This window comes from Cervus elaphus, chromosome 12, assembly GCF_910594005.1.
Source record: "Cervus elaphus chromosome 12, mCerEla1.1, whole genome shotgun sequence".
NCBI classification, from domain to species: Eukaryota; Metazoa; Chordata; class Mammalia; order Artiodactyla; family Cervidae; genus Cervus; species Cervus elaphus.
The window spans coordinates 16503067-16517955 of NC_057826.1; positions in this window are offsets into that span (position 1 = coordinate 16503067).

Below are 14889 nucleotides of genomic sequence, written 5' to 3' on the forward strand. Positions count from 1 at the left end.
TCTCCTTGCAGTCCAAGGGACTCACAAGAGTCTTCTCCAACACCACAGTTCAAAAGCATCAATTCTTCGGGGCTCAGCTTTCTTCACAGTCCAACTCTCACATCCATACATGACTACTGGAAAAACCGTAGCCTTGACTAGATGGACCTTTGTTGGCAAAGTAATGTCTTTGCTTTTTAGCATGCTGTCTAGGTTGGTCATAACTTTCCTTCCAAGGAGTAAGCATCTTTTAATTTCATGACTGCAGTCACCATCTGCAGTGATTTTGGAGCCCAAGAAAATAAAGTCTGACACTGTTTCCACTGTCTCCCCATCTATTTCCCATGAGGTGATGGGGCCAGATGCCATGATCTTAGTTTTCTGAATGTTAAGCTTTAAGCCAACTTTTTCACTCTCCTCTTTCACTTTCATCAAGAGGCTTTTTAGTTCCTCTTCACTCTCTGCCATAAGGGTGGTGTCATCTGCGTATCTGAGGTTATTGATATTTCTCCCGGCAATCTTGATTCCAGCTTGTGCTTCTTCCAGCCCAGTGTTTCTCATGATGTACTCTGCATATAAGTTAAATAAGCAGGGTGACAATATACAGCCTTGACGTACTTCTTTTCCTATTTGGAACCAGTCTGTTGTTCCATGTCCAGTTCTAACTGTTGCTTCCTGACCTGCATACAGGTTTCTCAAGAGGCAGGTCAGGTGGTCTGGTATTCCCATCTCTTTCAGAATTTTCCACAGTTTATTGTGATCCACACAGTCAAAGGCTTCACGTAGTCAATAAAGCAGAAATAGATGTTTTTCTGGAACTCTCTTGCTTTTTCGATGATCCAACGGATATTGGCAATTTGATCTCTGGTTCCTCTGCCTTTTCTAAAACCAGCTTGAACATCTGGAAGTTCTCAGTTCACGTATTGTTGAAGCCTGGCTTGGAGAATTTTGAGCATTACTTTACTAGTGTGTGAGATGAGTGCAATTGTGCAGTAGTTTGAGGGCTATATAAAAAATAGATACATAGGGCTATATATTTCTATATAGAGAGAGATATATATAGGGCCAGGGCTTCTATATTTTTCTGTATATACAGATATATATAGGGCTAGGGCTTCCCAGGTGGCACTAGTGGTAAAGAACTCCCCTGCCAATGCAGGAGACATAAGAGACCCAGGTTCAATCTCTGGATTGGGAAGATCACTTGGAGGAAGGCGTGGCAACCCACTCCAGTATTCTTGCCTGGAAAATCCATGGACAGAGGAGCCTGGCAGGCTACAGTGTATTGATTTACAAAGAGTCGGACACAACTGAAGTGACTTAGCACGTGCATATACACACACATACAGAGACAGTTAAGATATTTTCCCTGACCCTAAAAAGAGAGTCAAAGGAATCAGATACACACAGATGATCACAATAGAAGGGGAAAAGTCCATGTAGATTCAGTAAATGCAGATGGAGTGCTATTAAAGTAGTCTGAACCAATTTACACATGGGGGAAATCAGGGTCAGATTCGCAAAGGCAGTGAGTGTGGGGAGTGTGGGGAGTGTGGGGAGATGGCTGGGGAACCCATTAACAGGTTGGAGAAAACCCATTAACAAAGACCCAGGGTAGAAAAGCCAGGGGTTTTCAAGTGGTTCAGTGTAGCTGATGTGATGCCTAAGGTACCAGTAGACAGAAAAGGCAGGAAGGGGAAGGTGGGCTGGACCCCAGACACCATTCTAGGGAATTAGGACTTTGCAAAGCAGTGGGAGGCACTGAAATGTTTTAAGCATGAGTGTGGCATGATCTTGGCACTCAAGGTTGAAAGAAAACTTAGAAATAATCCATTTCTGTCTCCTTATCTTGCAAATGAAGAAGCTGAGACCCAAGGATCAAACTGGATGTCCTGCATTGCAAGCAGATTCTTTACCCTCTGAGCCACCAGGGAAGCCCAAAAGCTGAGGCCCAGGTGTGTCCAAAGCTATCAAAGTTAAGTGAGCCAGAATTTCATGACTGACCTGTGACTGGAATGGATTTGAATCCTGATCTGAATCCAGAACCTGTGCTGTCTACCCTTCACCATATCAACTCGTCTCAGGACGGAGCACAGAGGAGAGGAGGCAGGGAGGCGAACGGTGTCTGCTCCAAATCTGAGAAGCAGGCCAGACATCTATGAGGTGGGTCCATAGAACAGGCCCCTCCACACACTCTGGTGGGAAACCAAGGCTCCAGACAGGGCGGTGACAGGACAGGGCTGTGGTGTGGAAAGATGGTTCTGTCAGCACCAAAGCCCAGCAGCTGTTTTTTCTAGAGAAAGCTGAACCTCCCCTTTCCTGAGGGGAGCCTGGAGCTCCCCTCCCGGCCTCCCACCGCCCACCCAACATTGGCTGTGACTGAGGCAGATGAGAGCCTGGTCCCTGCTGGCTGTCTGTGGGCCCCACCTCACAGGCCATGGGGCTCCAGGCCAACAAGATGGCGTGTTTCTAGTTTCTGAGGTAACTTTGTTACCATAGAAACCACCAGGCAGGGAGGAGGGTCAGGGCTTCCCCACAGAGCTGGGCAACCCCCACCCCCACCCCACCGCCTCCATTTCTCTCACTTGAGAGGGCGTCACCTGGATGACAGGCAGAGGGTCCAGCTCCCTGTCCTCATTGGACTCAGAATAGGAGACACCCCCCCCACCCCCACCCCACTCCCGACCCCTATCTCGAAGTCTCCCCCTTCTTCTCTCCCCTCTAAGGCCCCTGTCCCACCCACCCAGCCATCAGCCAGGGTCCCCCATGAGTCACCATGTGGGCCACTCGGTAACGCGAGCCTCTGCACTCACACAGCCGGGCCAGCAGCGCTGGTTGTTTACAGACATGTGATTGCCTGACGCCCCCAGCGGGGCCTGAGGTTTAGACTGTAACTGTGATATCCTCCCCTCCTTGAGCTCTTGATCCCTCTCAAAGCCGTCTCTGCCACAGCCCTCTTTCTGAAGCCTGTGAAGTCTTCTCGTTTGCCAGACAAGCTGGAAGGAAGTACTGAGACGGTGAGAAATCTGCCCAGGGAATTCCAGCCCCAGAGTCTCTGGAGGGTCTGGGGGGCCCGACAGCTGGCCGCGGCTGCCACGCAGGGTGAGGCAGAGGCCGAGGCCTCGCAGGCTCTGATCTGCTTGTGGACCGGAGAGCCGGCCCTGCAGGGTCATGGAGGGCATCACTCAGGAGGGAGGAGGGCCCAGTCAGAACCTGAGGGTGGGGGGTGCCCAGGGGCTACTGAGAAGGACTGAGTAGCCCATAAACATGAAATACACCCTCTCACCAGGCCGGGCGAGGTAAGGAGCAGGTAGGACTCTTCCCTCACGACCACGTCCTGAGTTCAAATCCAGGAAACTCTGGGTGTCTTTGGGATCCTTCTTTAGAAACCAGTCCTGGCTAATGGGGATTAGCTCCAACACAAAGGCCCCACCTGGGCTATTTCACTAAGACCATTCATCTTCATGTATGTGTAGATTGTCCTGCTGTCTCAGTCCTTCTCCCCTAAGGAAATAACATTTCGCATCCTCTTAGGAAGAGATGAATTGCTGGGAATCCCTGGCTGTCCAGTGGTTAAGATTCAGTGCTCTCACTGCCAGGGGCCTGGGTTTGATCCCTGGTCAGGGAACTAAGGTCTCACAAGCCACGGCAGCATGCCCCCCCCAACACACACACAAAGATAAGTTGTTAGGTAGCAAGTGAGTCTTAACACCGATGGCATTACCGACTCAATGGACCTGAGTTTGAGCAAGTTCTGGGAGCTGATGATGGACAGCGAGGCCTGGGGTGCTGCAGTCCATGGGGTCGCAAACAGTCAGACACGGCTGAGCAAAACTGAACTGAACTGAACTCTTAACACCAGGTATAAACCTTGCTTCTATGAGAACTTGCTTCAGTAACCTGGAATCTCGTGCTCAACCAGTAATGGCCCACCTTTCTGAGAACAACCAGGCAGCAGCTGCCTCACTCCATTGACCGTGGTTCTAGAAGGTCAACCATTCCTAAACCCTCTGGAAGCTGACCCTTTGCTGTACTCCTCAATTCCCCAAAGCCTGTGAGAGATGACCCCTCTGCCTTGCTCAGAGACTGCCTTGCAAGAACGGCTCTCCCTTGCTGTCCACAGCAAGAGTGGACTCAAAGACTCTTGTTTCAGGTAGTGAGTGGTCACATTTTCCTTTAAAACTGCACCCCAACTCCAAATCTTTCTTATAACCTATTACATATTCCTCCAAAGTCTAGAGGATGAACAATACATTTTTTTTCAGCTTTGGTATAAAGTTAGCCTAAGCTGGGGCCATAATGCCTTCCTTCTTATCCTCTGCCCTCCCCACAACATCCCAGCTCCATCCTGAACCCACATGGAGCATCCACAAGACAAACAGACTTCTCTTTTGATAAAGTGGATCACTTCCCTTGGTATAATTTCTGCCATGTTTCATTATGTCAAAAGACCCCCTCCTCTCACCCCACCAGGCATGAAGATGGGGAGAAAGGTAGAGGTGGAGGAGACTTCCCGATATCAAAATGAGATCATAACATACTCATTATGTTATAACTGGCTTCTTAAGCCTAATACGCTATAGAACTTAATATGTTCCCCCACAACAATAGATATTATTCTACAAAATGATTTTTTTAAGCACTGAATTGCTTTAGAGGAAGATGTGACCACTCATTGTCTGAAACAAGAGTCTGAGTATACTATTGTTTGCTTTGCATCACTTGGATATTCCATTATTCAACAAATTGAACTGTTGTTGGACATTTAAGTTCTTTTTGTTGTAATAAACAGTGCTATGGTGAACATTCTTGTGGATGTGTCTTTGGGTGTAAATCTTTCTCACCTTAAATACAACAACAGCCAGCCTAAGTTAAACTCAGCTTTCAATGGCTTCTTCACCCTCCAGGTGCCTCTCTATCCCAGCCTCATCCTTCAGAGTCACATGTTTTGTGAGTTGTCAAGGACAACCCACTCCGGTATTCTTGTCTGGAGAATCCCATGGACGGAGGAGCCTGGTGGGTCCATAGGGTCGCAAGACTCAGACGTGACTTAGTGACTGCAACACCGCTACATCTTCAGTCTCTTTCTTGGCCTTTCTACCCACCGCCGTGACACAGCCCTGCAAAAATGACTCCAGGGATTTCTGTGGTGCTATCAGTGTCCAGTTTTCACCTTACCCAACAGCACACACTATTCTGAGAATTAAATTCCCAGGCCTTTCCTCAGCCTACCAGCCTCCATGAGGTTGGATGCCTGCCCACCTCTCCAGCCTCATTTCAAGCCATGTTCCCTCTTTTTCTGGAGCCCAACACACGCCTTGTCTTAGTTCTGGGGGTGTGTGATGCCCCCATCAGGACTGTTGCTCAAGCTGTTTCCTCTGCCAGGAAATCTATGCCCCCACCCCCCATCCACACCCAACTCCTCACCCTTGCTGAGTAACACACACACATCATCCACCACTCAGCTCAAAGACACTTCCTCAGGAAAGTTTCCCAAACACCACTCCCCATCAAACCAGGTCTAGCCCACCATTAGAGGCTTATGGAGCACTGCCCACTAGCATTAATCACTGTATTCTTCTTTTAGAAATATTTGATTATTTATTTGGCTGCATTGGGTCTTTGTTGCAGCACGCAGGCTTCTCTCCAGCTGTGGTGCACAGGCTCAGTTGCCCTGTGGCATGTGGGATGTTAGTTCCCTGATCAGAAATTGAACCTACATGACCCTACATTGGAAGGCACCAAGAAAGTCCTGTGAATCACCACGTTCTGAAAAGTAATTCTGTAATTTCACGTACAGGGTTGATAAGAGAAAGCTTTTTGGCCCACTCAATATAATATTTAATATCATTTTAAATGCATCTATTTAAAATTAATTTATTATCACAAATAATATACCAGTTTACTTTGCCCTTTAAAAACATAGAACATTACAGGTATTTTAGAGCTTTATTTGCCCACTGACCATCTCCTCTCCCAAGTCTCGGTCCCTGCCTCCCCCACTCCCTGGATAACACCACTGTTAGAAGGTTAATATGATCAGCATAGGGGTCCAGAGCTTGGTTCTGGAGCCAGACTGCTTAGATTTGATTCCCAGTGCTCCTCCTTCTTAAGTGGGTAAGACTAAGCAAATTACTTAACCTCAGTTCTATCATCTGTAAAGTAAGGATTAATAATAGTAAATAATACTGTAGGATTAAGATTCACATAAGGTGTTCCTTGTTAAATAATTGGGGTAGTGCCAAGCTTGTAGTGAGTGCTGGATAGATGTTAGCTATTACTGTCAGTGATAGTTAATTTTATGTGTCTACTTGACTGGGTCATGGAGTACCCAGATATTTGATTAAACACTATGTCTGGATCTGTCTGTGAGAGGGTTTCCAGATGAGATTAGCATTAATTGGTAGACTAAGTAAAGCAGATGGCCTTCCCCAATGTGGATGCGTACGTGCATGCTCAGTTGCTCAGTTGTATCCAACTCTTTGCAACCCTATGGACTGTAGGCTGCCAGGCTCCTCTGTCCAGGGGATTCTCCAGGCAAGAATACTGGAGTGGGTTGCCATTTCCTCTTCCAGGGGATCTTCCTGATCCAGGGATTGAATGGATGTCTTCCGTCTCCTGCGTCTCCTGCATTGGCAGGTAGATTCTTTACCCCCTGAGCACCTGGGAAGCCCCCAAAGTGGATGAACATCATTCAATCCACTGAGGGCCTGAATAGAACAATAAAGTGGAAGAGGGAAGAATTTACTCTCTCTGCCTGACTGAGCTGGGACACTGATCTGAGACTTAGACCATCCTTGTGCCTCGTTCTCAGGTCTTCAGACTCAGACTGGAACTGTGCCAGGCTTTTCTAGGTCTACAGCATGCAGACAGAGCAGCAGATCATGGGATAATTGCCTCCATAATTGCACAAGTCAATGTCTTACAGTAAGAGTATCTGTCTATCTACTGTCTATCCATCCTATTGGTTCTGTTTCTCTGGAGAATCCTAACAGTCTACAAAATATGGATAACATTTAGTATTGACTTGGTGTGTACTTTAAAATCGCAGCACTGTTTATAATAGCCAGGACATGGAAGCAACCTAGATGCCCATCAGCAGATGAATGGATAAGGAAGCTGTGGTACATATACACCATGGAATATTACTCAGCTGTTAAAAAGAATTCATTTGAATCAGTCCTAATGAGATGGATGAAACTGGAGCCCCTTATACAGAGTGAAGTAAGCCAGAAAGATAAAGAACATTACAGCATACTAACACATATATATGGAATCTAGAAAGATGGTAACGATAACCCTATATGCAAAACAGAAAAAGAGACACAGAAATACAGAACAGACTTTTGAACTCTGTGGGAGAAGGTGAGGGTGGGATGTTTCAAAAGAACAGCATGTATACTATCTATGGTGAAACAGATCACCAGCCCAGGTGGGATGCATGAGACAAGTGCTCCGGCCTGGTGCACTGGGAAGACCCAGAGGAATCGGGTGGAGAGGGAGGTGGGAGGGGGGATCGGGATGGGGAATACGTGTAAATCTATGGCTGATTCATATCAATGTATGACAAAACCCACTGAAATGTTGTGAAGTAATTAGCCTCCAACTAATAAAAAAAATAAAGAAAGAAAGAAAAATATAAATATAAATGGCATCAAATTGTAGGTAGCTTTTAGGAACTGACTGTTTTTACTCAACAAAACATTTTTGAGATCTTGCATGTTTGTACATATAGATTTAGCCCTAGTTCATTCTTTTAAAATGCCGAATAACTAATAACAAATCAATATATAAATACACCTCATTAATTCTAGTCTACACTGATATTCCACAATACATAAAATTTGGAATTTTTCCAAATTTTTTTAATATTGCAGGCAATGCTACAATGAATATCCACATATATCCTTATGAATCTGGGCTGGTGTTTTTTTTTCCTTAAATATCTAGAAGTAGAATTGATAGGTTATAGATAATTTAGGTTAAGTGTATTTCCACTTAAATAGTTCTGATTAATCACCCTCCAAAATGCATTAATTTATATATCCCTCTTTACCAAGAATATTTAAAGGTATTTTCTACCTAAAGATCTTGCTGACATTCTTTAATTCTTATAAAATTGTGAGGCTGTTCTCTTTTTTTAATTTAGAATTAGAAACATGACTTTATTTTTGTATATATTGTGAGGAAGGGATCGATTTTTTTCCCTTAAGTCAATTGTCCTAACAACTCTCATGAAGAGTTGTCCTTACCCCACTGGTTCAAAATGCTTTCCTTATCCTAAGTCAAATCCCCCTCAGATGCATGAAGTGCTTTTATCTTTTTTTTTTTTTTTTTTTGGACTCTAGTCTTTTCTTACAGAATTGGTTGACCAAAAAAAAATTTCTTCCATAAGCAGCCTGTTGTAGCACATAGTTGTCTTTAATTTCATTCAAAACAATTTTGTTGGATTGTATTGTGACAGCTGTTATATCAGCATGTGTTTTTAAAGAAACTTATCAAAATTGGTGAATTTTTGTGTAGCCATTTTAATATTGAAGATGGAAAAAGAAGGAACATTTCAGCATATGCTTTATTATCACAAGAAAGGTAAAAATGCAATTAAAACGCAAAGGAAAAAAAGAAGAGTTTGTGCAGCATATGAAGAAGGTACTGTGACTGATCAGAGTGAAAAATGGTTTGCAACGTTTTGTGCTGAATACGTCTCACTGAATGATGCTCAGCTGTCAGGTAGACCAGTTGAAGTTGGTAGAAATCAAACCTAGACATTCACTGAGAACAATCAATGTTAATCAATGCAGGAGATAACCAACACACTCAAAATATCCAAATCAAGCCTTGAAAACCATCTGCACCAGCTTGGTATGTTAATTGCATGGAAGCTTGGGTTCCACATAAGTTAAGCGAAGAAAGCTTCTTGACCATATTTCCACAAGCAATTCTCCACTTAAACATAACAAAAACATTCCATTTTTAAAACAAACTGTGACTGGAGATGAAAAGTGGGTACTGTAGAATAATTTAGAATAGAAGAGGCAAGTGAAATGAACCACCGCCAACCACATCAAAGGCTGGTCTTCATCCAAAGGTGATGTTATGTTTATGGTGAGATTGGAAGGGAGTCCTCTATTATGAGCTCCTTCCGGAAAACCAAACAATTCATTCCAACAAGTATTTCTCCCAATTATACTAACTGAAAGCAGCACTTGACAAAAAGCATCCAGAACTAGTCAACAGAAAACACATCATCTTCCACCAGGGTAACACAAGACCCTGTTTCTTTGATGACCAGGCAAAAACTGTCACAGTTTGGCTGGGGAGTTCCAATTCATCTACCATATTCACCATACATTGCACCTTCAGATTTCCATTATTTCAGTCTTTACAAAATTCTCTTAAATGGAAAAAATTTCAATTCTCTGGAAAACTAAAAGTCACCTGGAATGGTTCTTTGCTGAAAAAGGTGAGAAGATGAAATTGTGACGTTGCCCGGAAAATGGCAGGAAGTAGTGGAACAAAACGGTGAATATGTTGTTCAATAACATTCTCGGTGAAAATGAAAAACGTGTCTTTTTTTTTTAAGCTTAAAAACCAAAGGAACTGTTTAGCCAACACAGTTTTTATGTGCACTGATGCCACCTGCTTTTTTCAAATTTGTTTATTTTTTGCCACACGGGTCTTTGTAGTTGAACCCTGTCTTTCTCTATTTGCGATGAGCAGGGGTGGAGGGCTACTCTTTGTTGCGGCACAGACTTTTCATTGAAGTAGCTTCTCTTGTGGAGCTCAGGCTCTATCTAGGGCCTGTGGTCTTCAGTAGCTGTGGAACACTGTCTCAGTAGCCACCTGTTTTTAAAATTGCAGCTTTGTAGTAAGTCTTTAGATCTGGTAAAGGGGATCCCAGTTCCCATCATTGTCTTTTTTTTTAGGGGGCTAATGTAACATTTATATATACTGCATAAAATCACCATGAGATATTAGGTATCTATGTCTGCGTGTTTACTACTGTTTTTTCTGCATTAGAGCAACAGCTCCAGGGAGCCTTTTTTTGTTTTTGTTTGTTTGTTTGTTTTGTTTTATTTACCACTGTATTTCCAGTACTTAGAACAAGGTTAGGCCCAAAGTAGGCCCTCTGTAAGTTTTTGGTAAGGAAATGAAGAAACATATGGGTTTTAGAAGCATCCTGTCAAGTTCTACGAAGAGTCTTTTTAGTATCTTGTTTGAGATTGCACTGAAGTTTTCAATTACTTTAGGAGAATTGACATTTTTATGATGATAGTTATCCCATTATTGAACACAATAGCTGTCCAGCATTAGTCACTCAGTTGTGTCTGATTTTTTGCGACCCCATGGACTGTGGCCCACCAGGCTCCTCTGTCCATGGGATTTTCCAGGCAAGAATACTAGAGTGCGTTTCCATTTCCTTCTCCAGGGAATCTTCCCAACACAACACATCTCTTCCTTTTTTGGTGACTTTCAATCTCATTATTTTCTCCAGGAAAGTTCAAGTGTGTTCTCAAGTTATCATTCAGTCGAGTACGACTCTTTGTGACCCCATGGACTATAGTGGGTCAAGCTGCTCTGTCTATGGGATTCTCCAGGCAAGAAGACTGGAGTGGGTTGCCATTTCCTCCTTCAGGGGAACTTCCAGACTCAGGGGTCGAACCTGGGTCTCCTGCATTGAAGAAGGTCTTATATAATTCTAATTAGTTTATTCTTAAATATTTCATAGTTTTTGTTACTCTGATGAGTGGAATTTTAAAGTTACTATTAGACTTTCAAATTACTATTTTTTTAAACTTCCTTAAATTTATTTATTTATTTATTTATTTTTGGATGCACTGGGTCTTCATTGCTATGCATGGGCTTTCTTTAGTTGTGGCAAGAGGGGGCTATTCTTCATTGCAGTGAGGGTGCTTCTCATTGCAGCGGCTTCTCTTATTGCAGAGCAGGGACTCTAGGCAAAAGGGCTCAGTAGTTGTGGTACAGGAGCTTAGTTGCTCCTGGGCATATGGGATCTTCCCCAACCAGGGATTGAACCCGCATGCATTGGCACTCAGATTCTTAAAACACTAGACCACCAGGGAAGTCCCATCAAATTGCTATTGTTGATGTATAGAAAAGGTCTCTTGATTTTAAATATTGATCTGGTGAACACGTCAGTTGTTGCTCTGGGTTTTCAAGGTGGGTGATTGAATCACATTATCACAAATAATGGCAATATGGCTTCTTCCTTTCCAGTCTGTAAACCTCTTCTTTGTCTCTACTTTCTCATTGTATTAGTTGTCATGTCCAGTATACTATTGACAAGTAGAGGTATTCGTTCATTTCTGACTGCATTGGGGGTATCTTTCAAAAAAGGTCAAAGTTTGCTGCAATAACAAACAGTTCCAAAATCTAGTGGCTCAACACAATCAAAATTTATTTCTCACTTGCACCTCATATTCAACACAAGTCATGGGTAAGGGAGGCATTCCTTACTGTTCTTTCTCAAAGCTTCAGGCTGATGGAGGCTCTTTTTCTCCATGGACGTGCGCTTCCACAATTACTATGACAGAAGGAATTGCACACTGCCTTTGGAAGCCTCTGTCCTGAAGTAACTCATATTCTGTCCACTAGCATTTCAAGGCAAGTCCCATGGCCAAGTCTAATTTCCAAAGAAGTAGGAAGGTGTGATCCTGCCATGTGTCAGAAAGACAGCTGAGCCATGGGAATGTGTCTCATGCTCCATCATCACATGTGGTATTTGCTCTAAGTTCCTGGTAGATAGCCCTTTATCAAGTTTAGAAGTAAGTTCATGAGTTTGTTTAGAATTCGTTAAGCAAAGAATTTATCCTTATCTTGAATGAGTGTTAAGTTTTATCAACTGGTTTTATGCCATCTGTTTTATGTATAAATATTATTTTTCTGCCTTAATTTGTTAAGGCATTTATACATGATGATTCTCTGCCTAAAACATTCGCCTCCACAGTCCTTGTTAATTCTTTCTCATTCTTTGGAGCTCATTCATTCATCCAATCAATACTGATTGAGCAATGCTATGTGCCAGATGTTATTCTAGGCGCTTTTAGGACAGCTGTGAACAAAGCAGATGAAAGCCTTGCCCATGTGGATCTTACCCTGGGGGGGTGGAAAGAAATAGACACATGAAACAAATAAGTAAATTAGATTCATGCCAATAGTCCTTCTTACTTTTACTTATTTGTTTATTTATGGCTGTGTTGGGTCTTCATTGCTGCGCATGGGCTTTCTCCAGTTGTGGCAAGCTGGGGCTACTCCTTGCTGTGGTACGCGGGCTTCTCATTGTGGCGGCTTCTCTTGTTGCAGAGCACAGGCTCTAGGGCACATGGGCTTCAGTAGTTGCAGCATATGGGCTTAGTAGTTGTTGCTCTTGGGCTCTAGAGCTCAGGATCAGTAATTATGGTGCAAGGGCTTAGTTCCTCTGCCGCATGTGGGATCTTCCCGGACCAAGGATCAAACCCGTGTCCCCTGCATTGGCAGGCGGATTCTTAACCACTAGAGCACCAGGGAAGTCCCTGTCAATAGGTTAGGACACAGCAGAGGACGGCAAGGGAGAGATGGGGGTAGAGGGAGGGTGCAGTCAGAGTAAGTCTCTCAAAGAGGTGGCATCAGGGAAATGACTCAAAACAGAAGCAGAGATTACTAGGTAGGTATCCAAAGGCAGACTGTTCCAGGCAGAGGGCAGCTGCGAGCTAAAGGCCTTAGGGTGGGATTGCCATGTGGATTCTAGAATCAGTGAGGAAGCTCGGGAGCTGAAGCTGAGTGAATGACCCTGGCAAGCAAGGAAGCTGGAGAAATAGTAGAGGAGGCTGATCACGAGGGCCTGGGAGGTCATGGCAAAAACTTAAGAGTTTTTCTTGGGCTGATGAGTTTTGAGCTCTGGAAGAGTTTTGAGCAGAAGAGGTACAGAGTCTACTGTGCTTTGAAAGGATCCCCTGAGGCAGTGTTGAAACCTGCCTGTAGGGTGGCAAGGGTAGAAACAAGAAGACAGGAGGAATCCCCCTATGGTAAATCAGGTATGAGATGAAGATGTTGTAGCAGTGGAGATGGTGAGCAGTGATCAAATTCTGGGTATAATTTGAAGGAAAATACCATGATGATATTCTAATGGATTAAATGTAGATTGTGAGAAAATAAGCCAACGTGGCTTCAAAACTTTGGCCTGAGCAATGGGAAGGATGAGGCTGGAAGAGCTGAAGAGGCTTTAGGTGGATAAGGTTTCAGGTGGGGGATGATCAAGAATTCAGTTGTTTTTCTTTTTCATTATGATGATTTTTTTATTGATTATAATTCACATATCATAAAATTCACCTCTTTAAAATGTGGCTTCGATGCTTCTCGGTATATTCATGAGTTGTGTACCCACCACACTATCTAATTCCAGAAAATTCGTTGACTCCCTCAAAAGACCTATACCCACTATCCACTCCTCATTCCCCACTCCTTGACATCTACTTTCTGTCTTTATGAATTTCCCTATTTCTGGAAATTATATATAGATAGAATGGTACAACATGTGGCCTTTTATGTCTGGTTTCTTTCACTCAGCATTCTGTTTTCAAGGTTCCAGACTTGTTGAATTTGAGGTGTTTTATTAGACTTCTAAATATTTAAGTCTAGTAGAGAGGTGAGGGCTAAGGGATACAGAAGCTATACGATATCTGTAAATAGATGCACAGAGTTATTAACATATAGAATAACACTATTTCAAATCATGAGATGAAGTGCAATCCCTCATCAAGAAAGTAAGCACAGGGAGAACAAAGATGTCAAGCATCTGGGACACCTGAGCCCTGGGACCCTCAGACATCTGGAAGAGAAGAAGCCATCACAGGAGACAGAAGGAGCATCAACAGCGAGTGGGGGTCCTGAATGCCTGGGGAGAAGCCACATGGAGAGAAGGCTGTGATCCCCTGGGTCTCAGAGGCTCCTAAGAGGTCAAGTAAGATGAGGACCGAGAAATGACCATTGGGTTTAGCAACCAAGAGGTCATGGTAACATGACAAAGAGCTATTTCAGACCAATGCTGGGGAAGAAAGCCTCATCAGAGAGAGTTCAAGAAAGACCGGGAGAAGAGAAACTGGGGACAGCAAGTAGTTTCTCTTCTCCAGTGGGAAGTTTCTCTTCTCCAATTTCTCTTCTCCCATGGGGTGGTAGAGAGGGGAGAAGTGAGGCCATGAGTGTCTTTTGTATGGTTTTCAAGATGCGAGAATCAGCATGATGATTGTTTCAGATGGGAAGAAGGATGCAGTAGAAGCCAAAAATTAATGGTGGAGGAAAGAGGGGATAATTGCTGGAGGAGGGTCCTTGAGTGGGTGATGGCACAAGATTGACCCCGAGGGGAAGGTTGGCCTTTGATGGGGCACAAACAGGTCATCTACGGAAAGAGATGGGGAGATGGTATGTGGATGCAGACTTGGCCAGCAGGCAGAGCAGGAGTCTGTGTTTCCATGTTTTTGAGGGATGGAAGAAGCATGCTCTTTGGCTGAGAGTGAGGAGAGGGGGAAGGCGCTAGGAATCAGAAGGGAATGGCATGATATCTAGCAGGGAGCAAGTGTACTAGGGAAGAATAGTATAAGTCCAGGCAGCAATAGGGTGCAGGAGAAGTCTGTGTGTCCAGTTCAGAAATCACCCCCTCCTGAAGGTCTTCTGACCCCCAAACTAGGTCACTCCCCTTGCTGTGAGTCTCACGGCCCCTATGGTGCTTCTCTCTTAAAACTCTGTTCACACCTGGAATGAAATTTCATTCTTTAGTATTCTTTAGTTCTTTAATCCCTATGTCCCCTCACTTAGACTGTAAACCCCAGGAAGACATGAGCAGAGACTGTCTACTCAGTTGCTGTATCTTGCCATCTAGCTCCTCCCGCACAGTATTCTCTAAATACATATTTA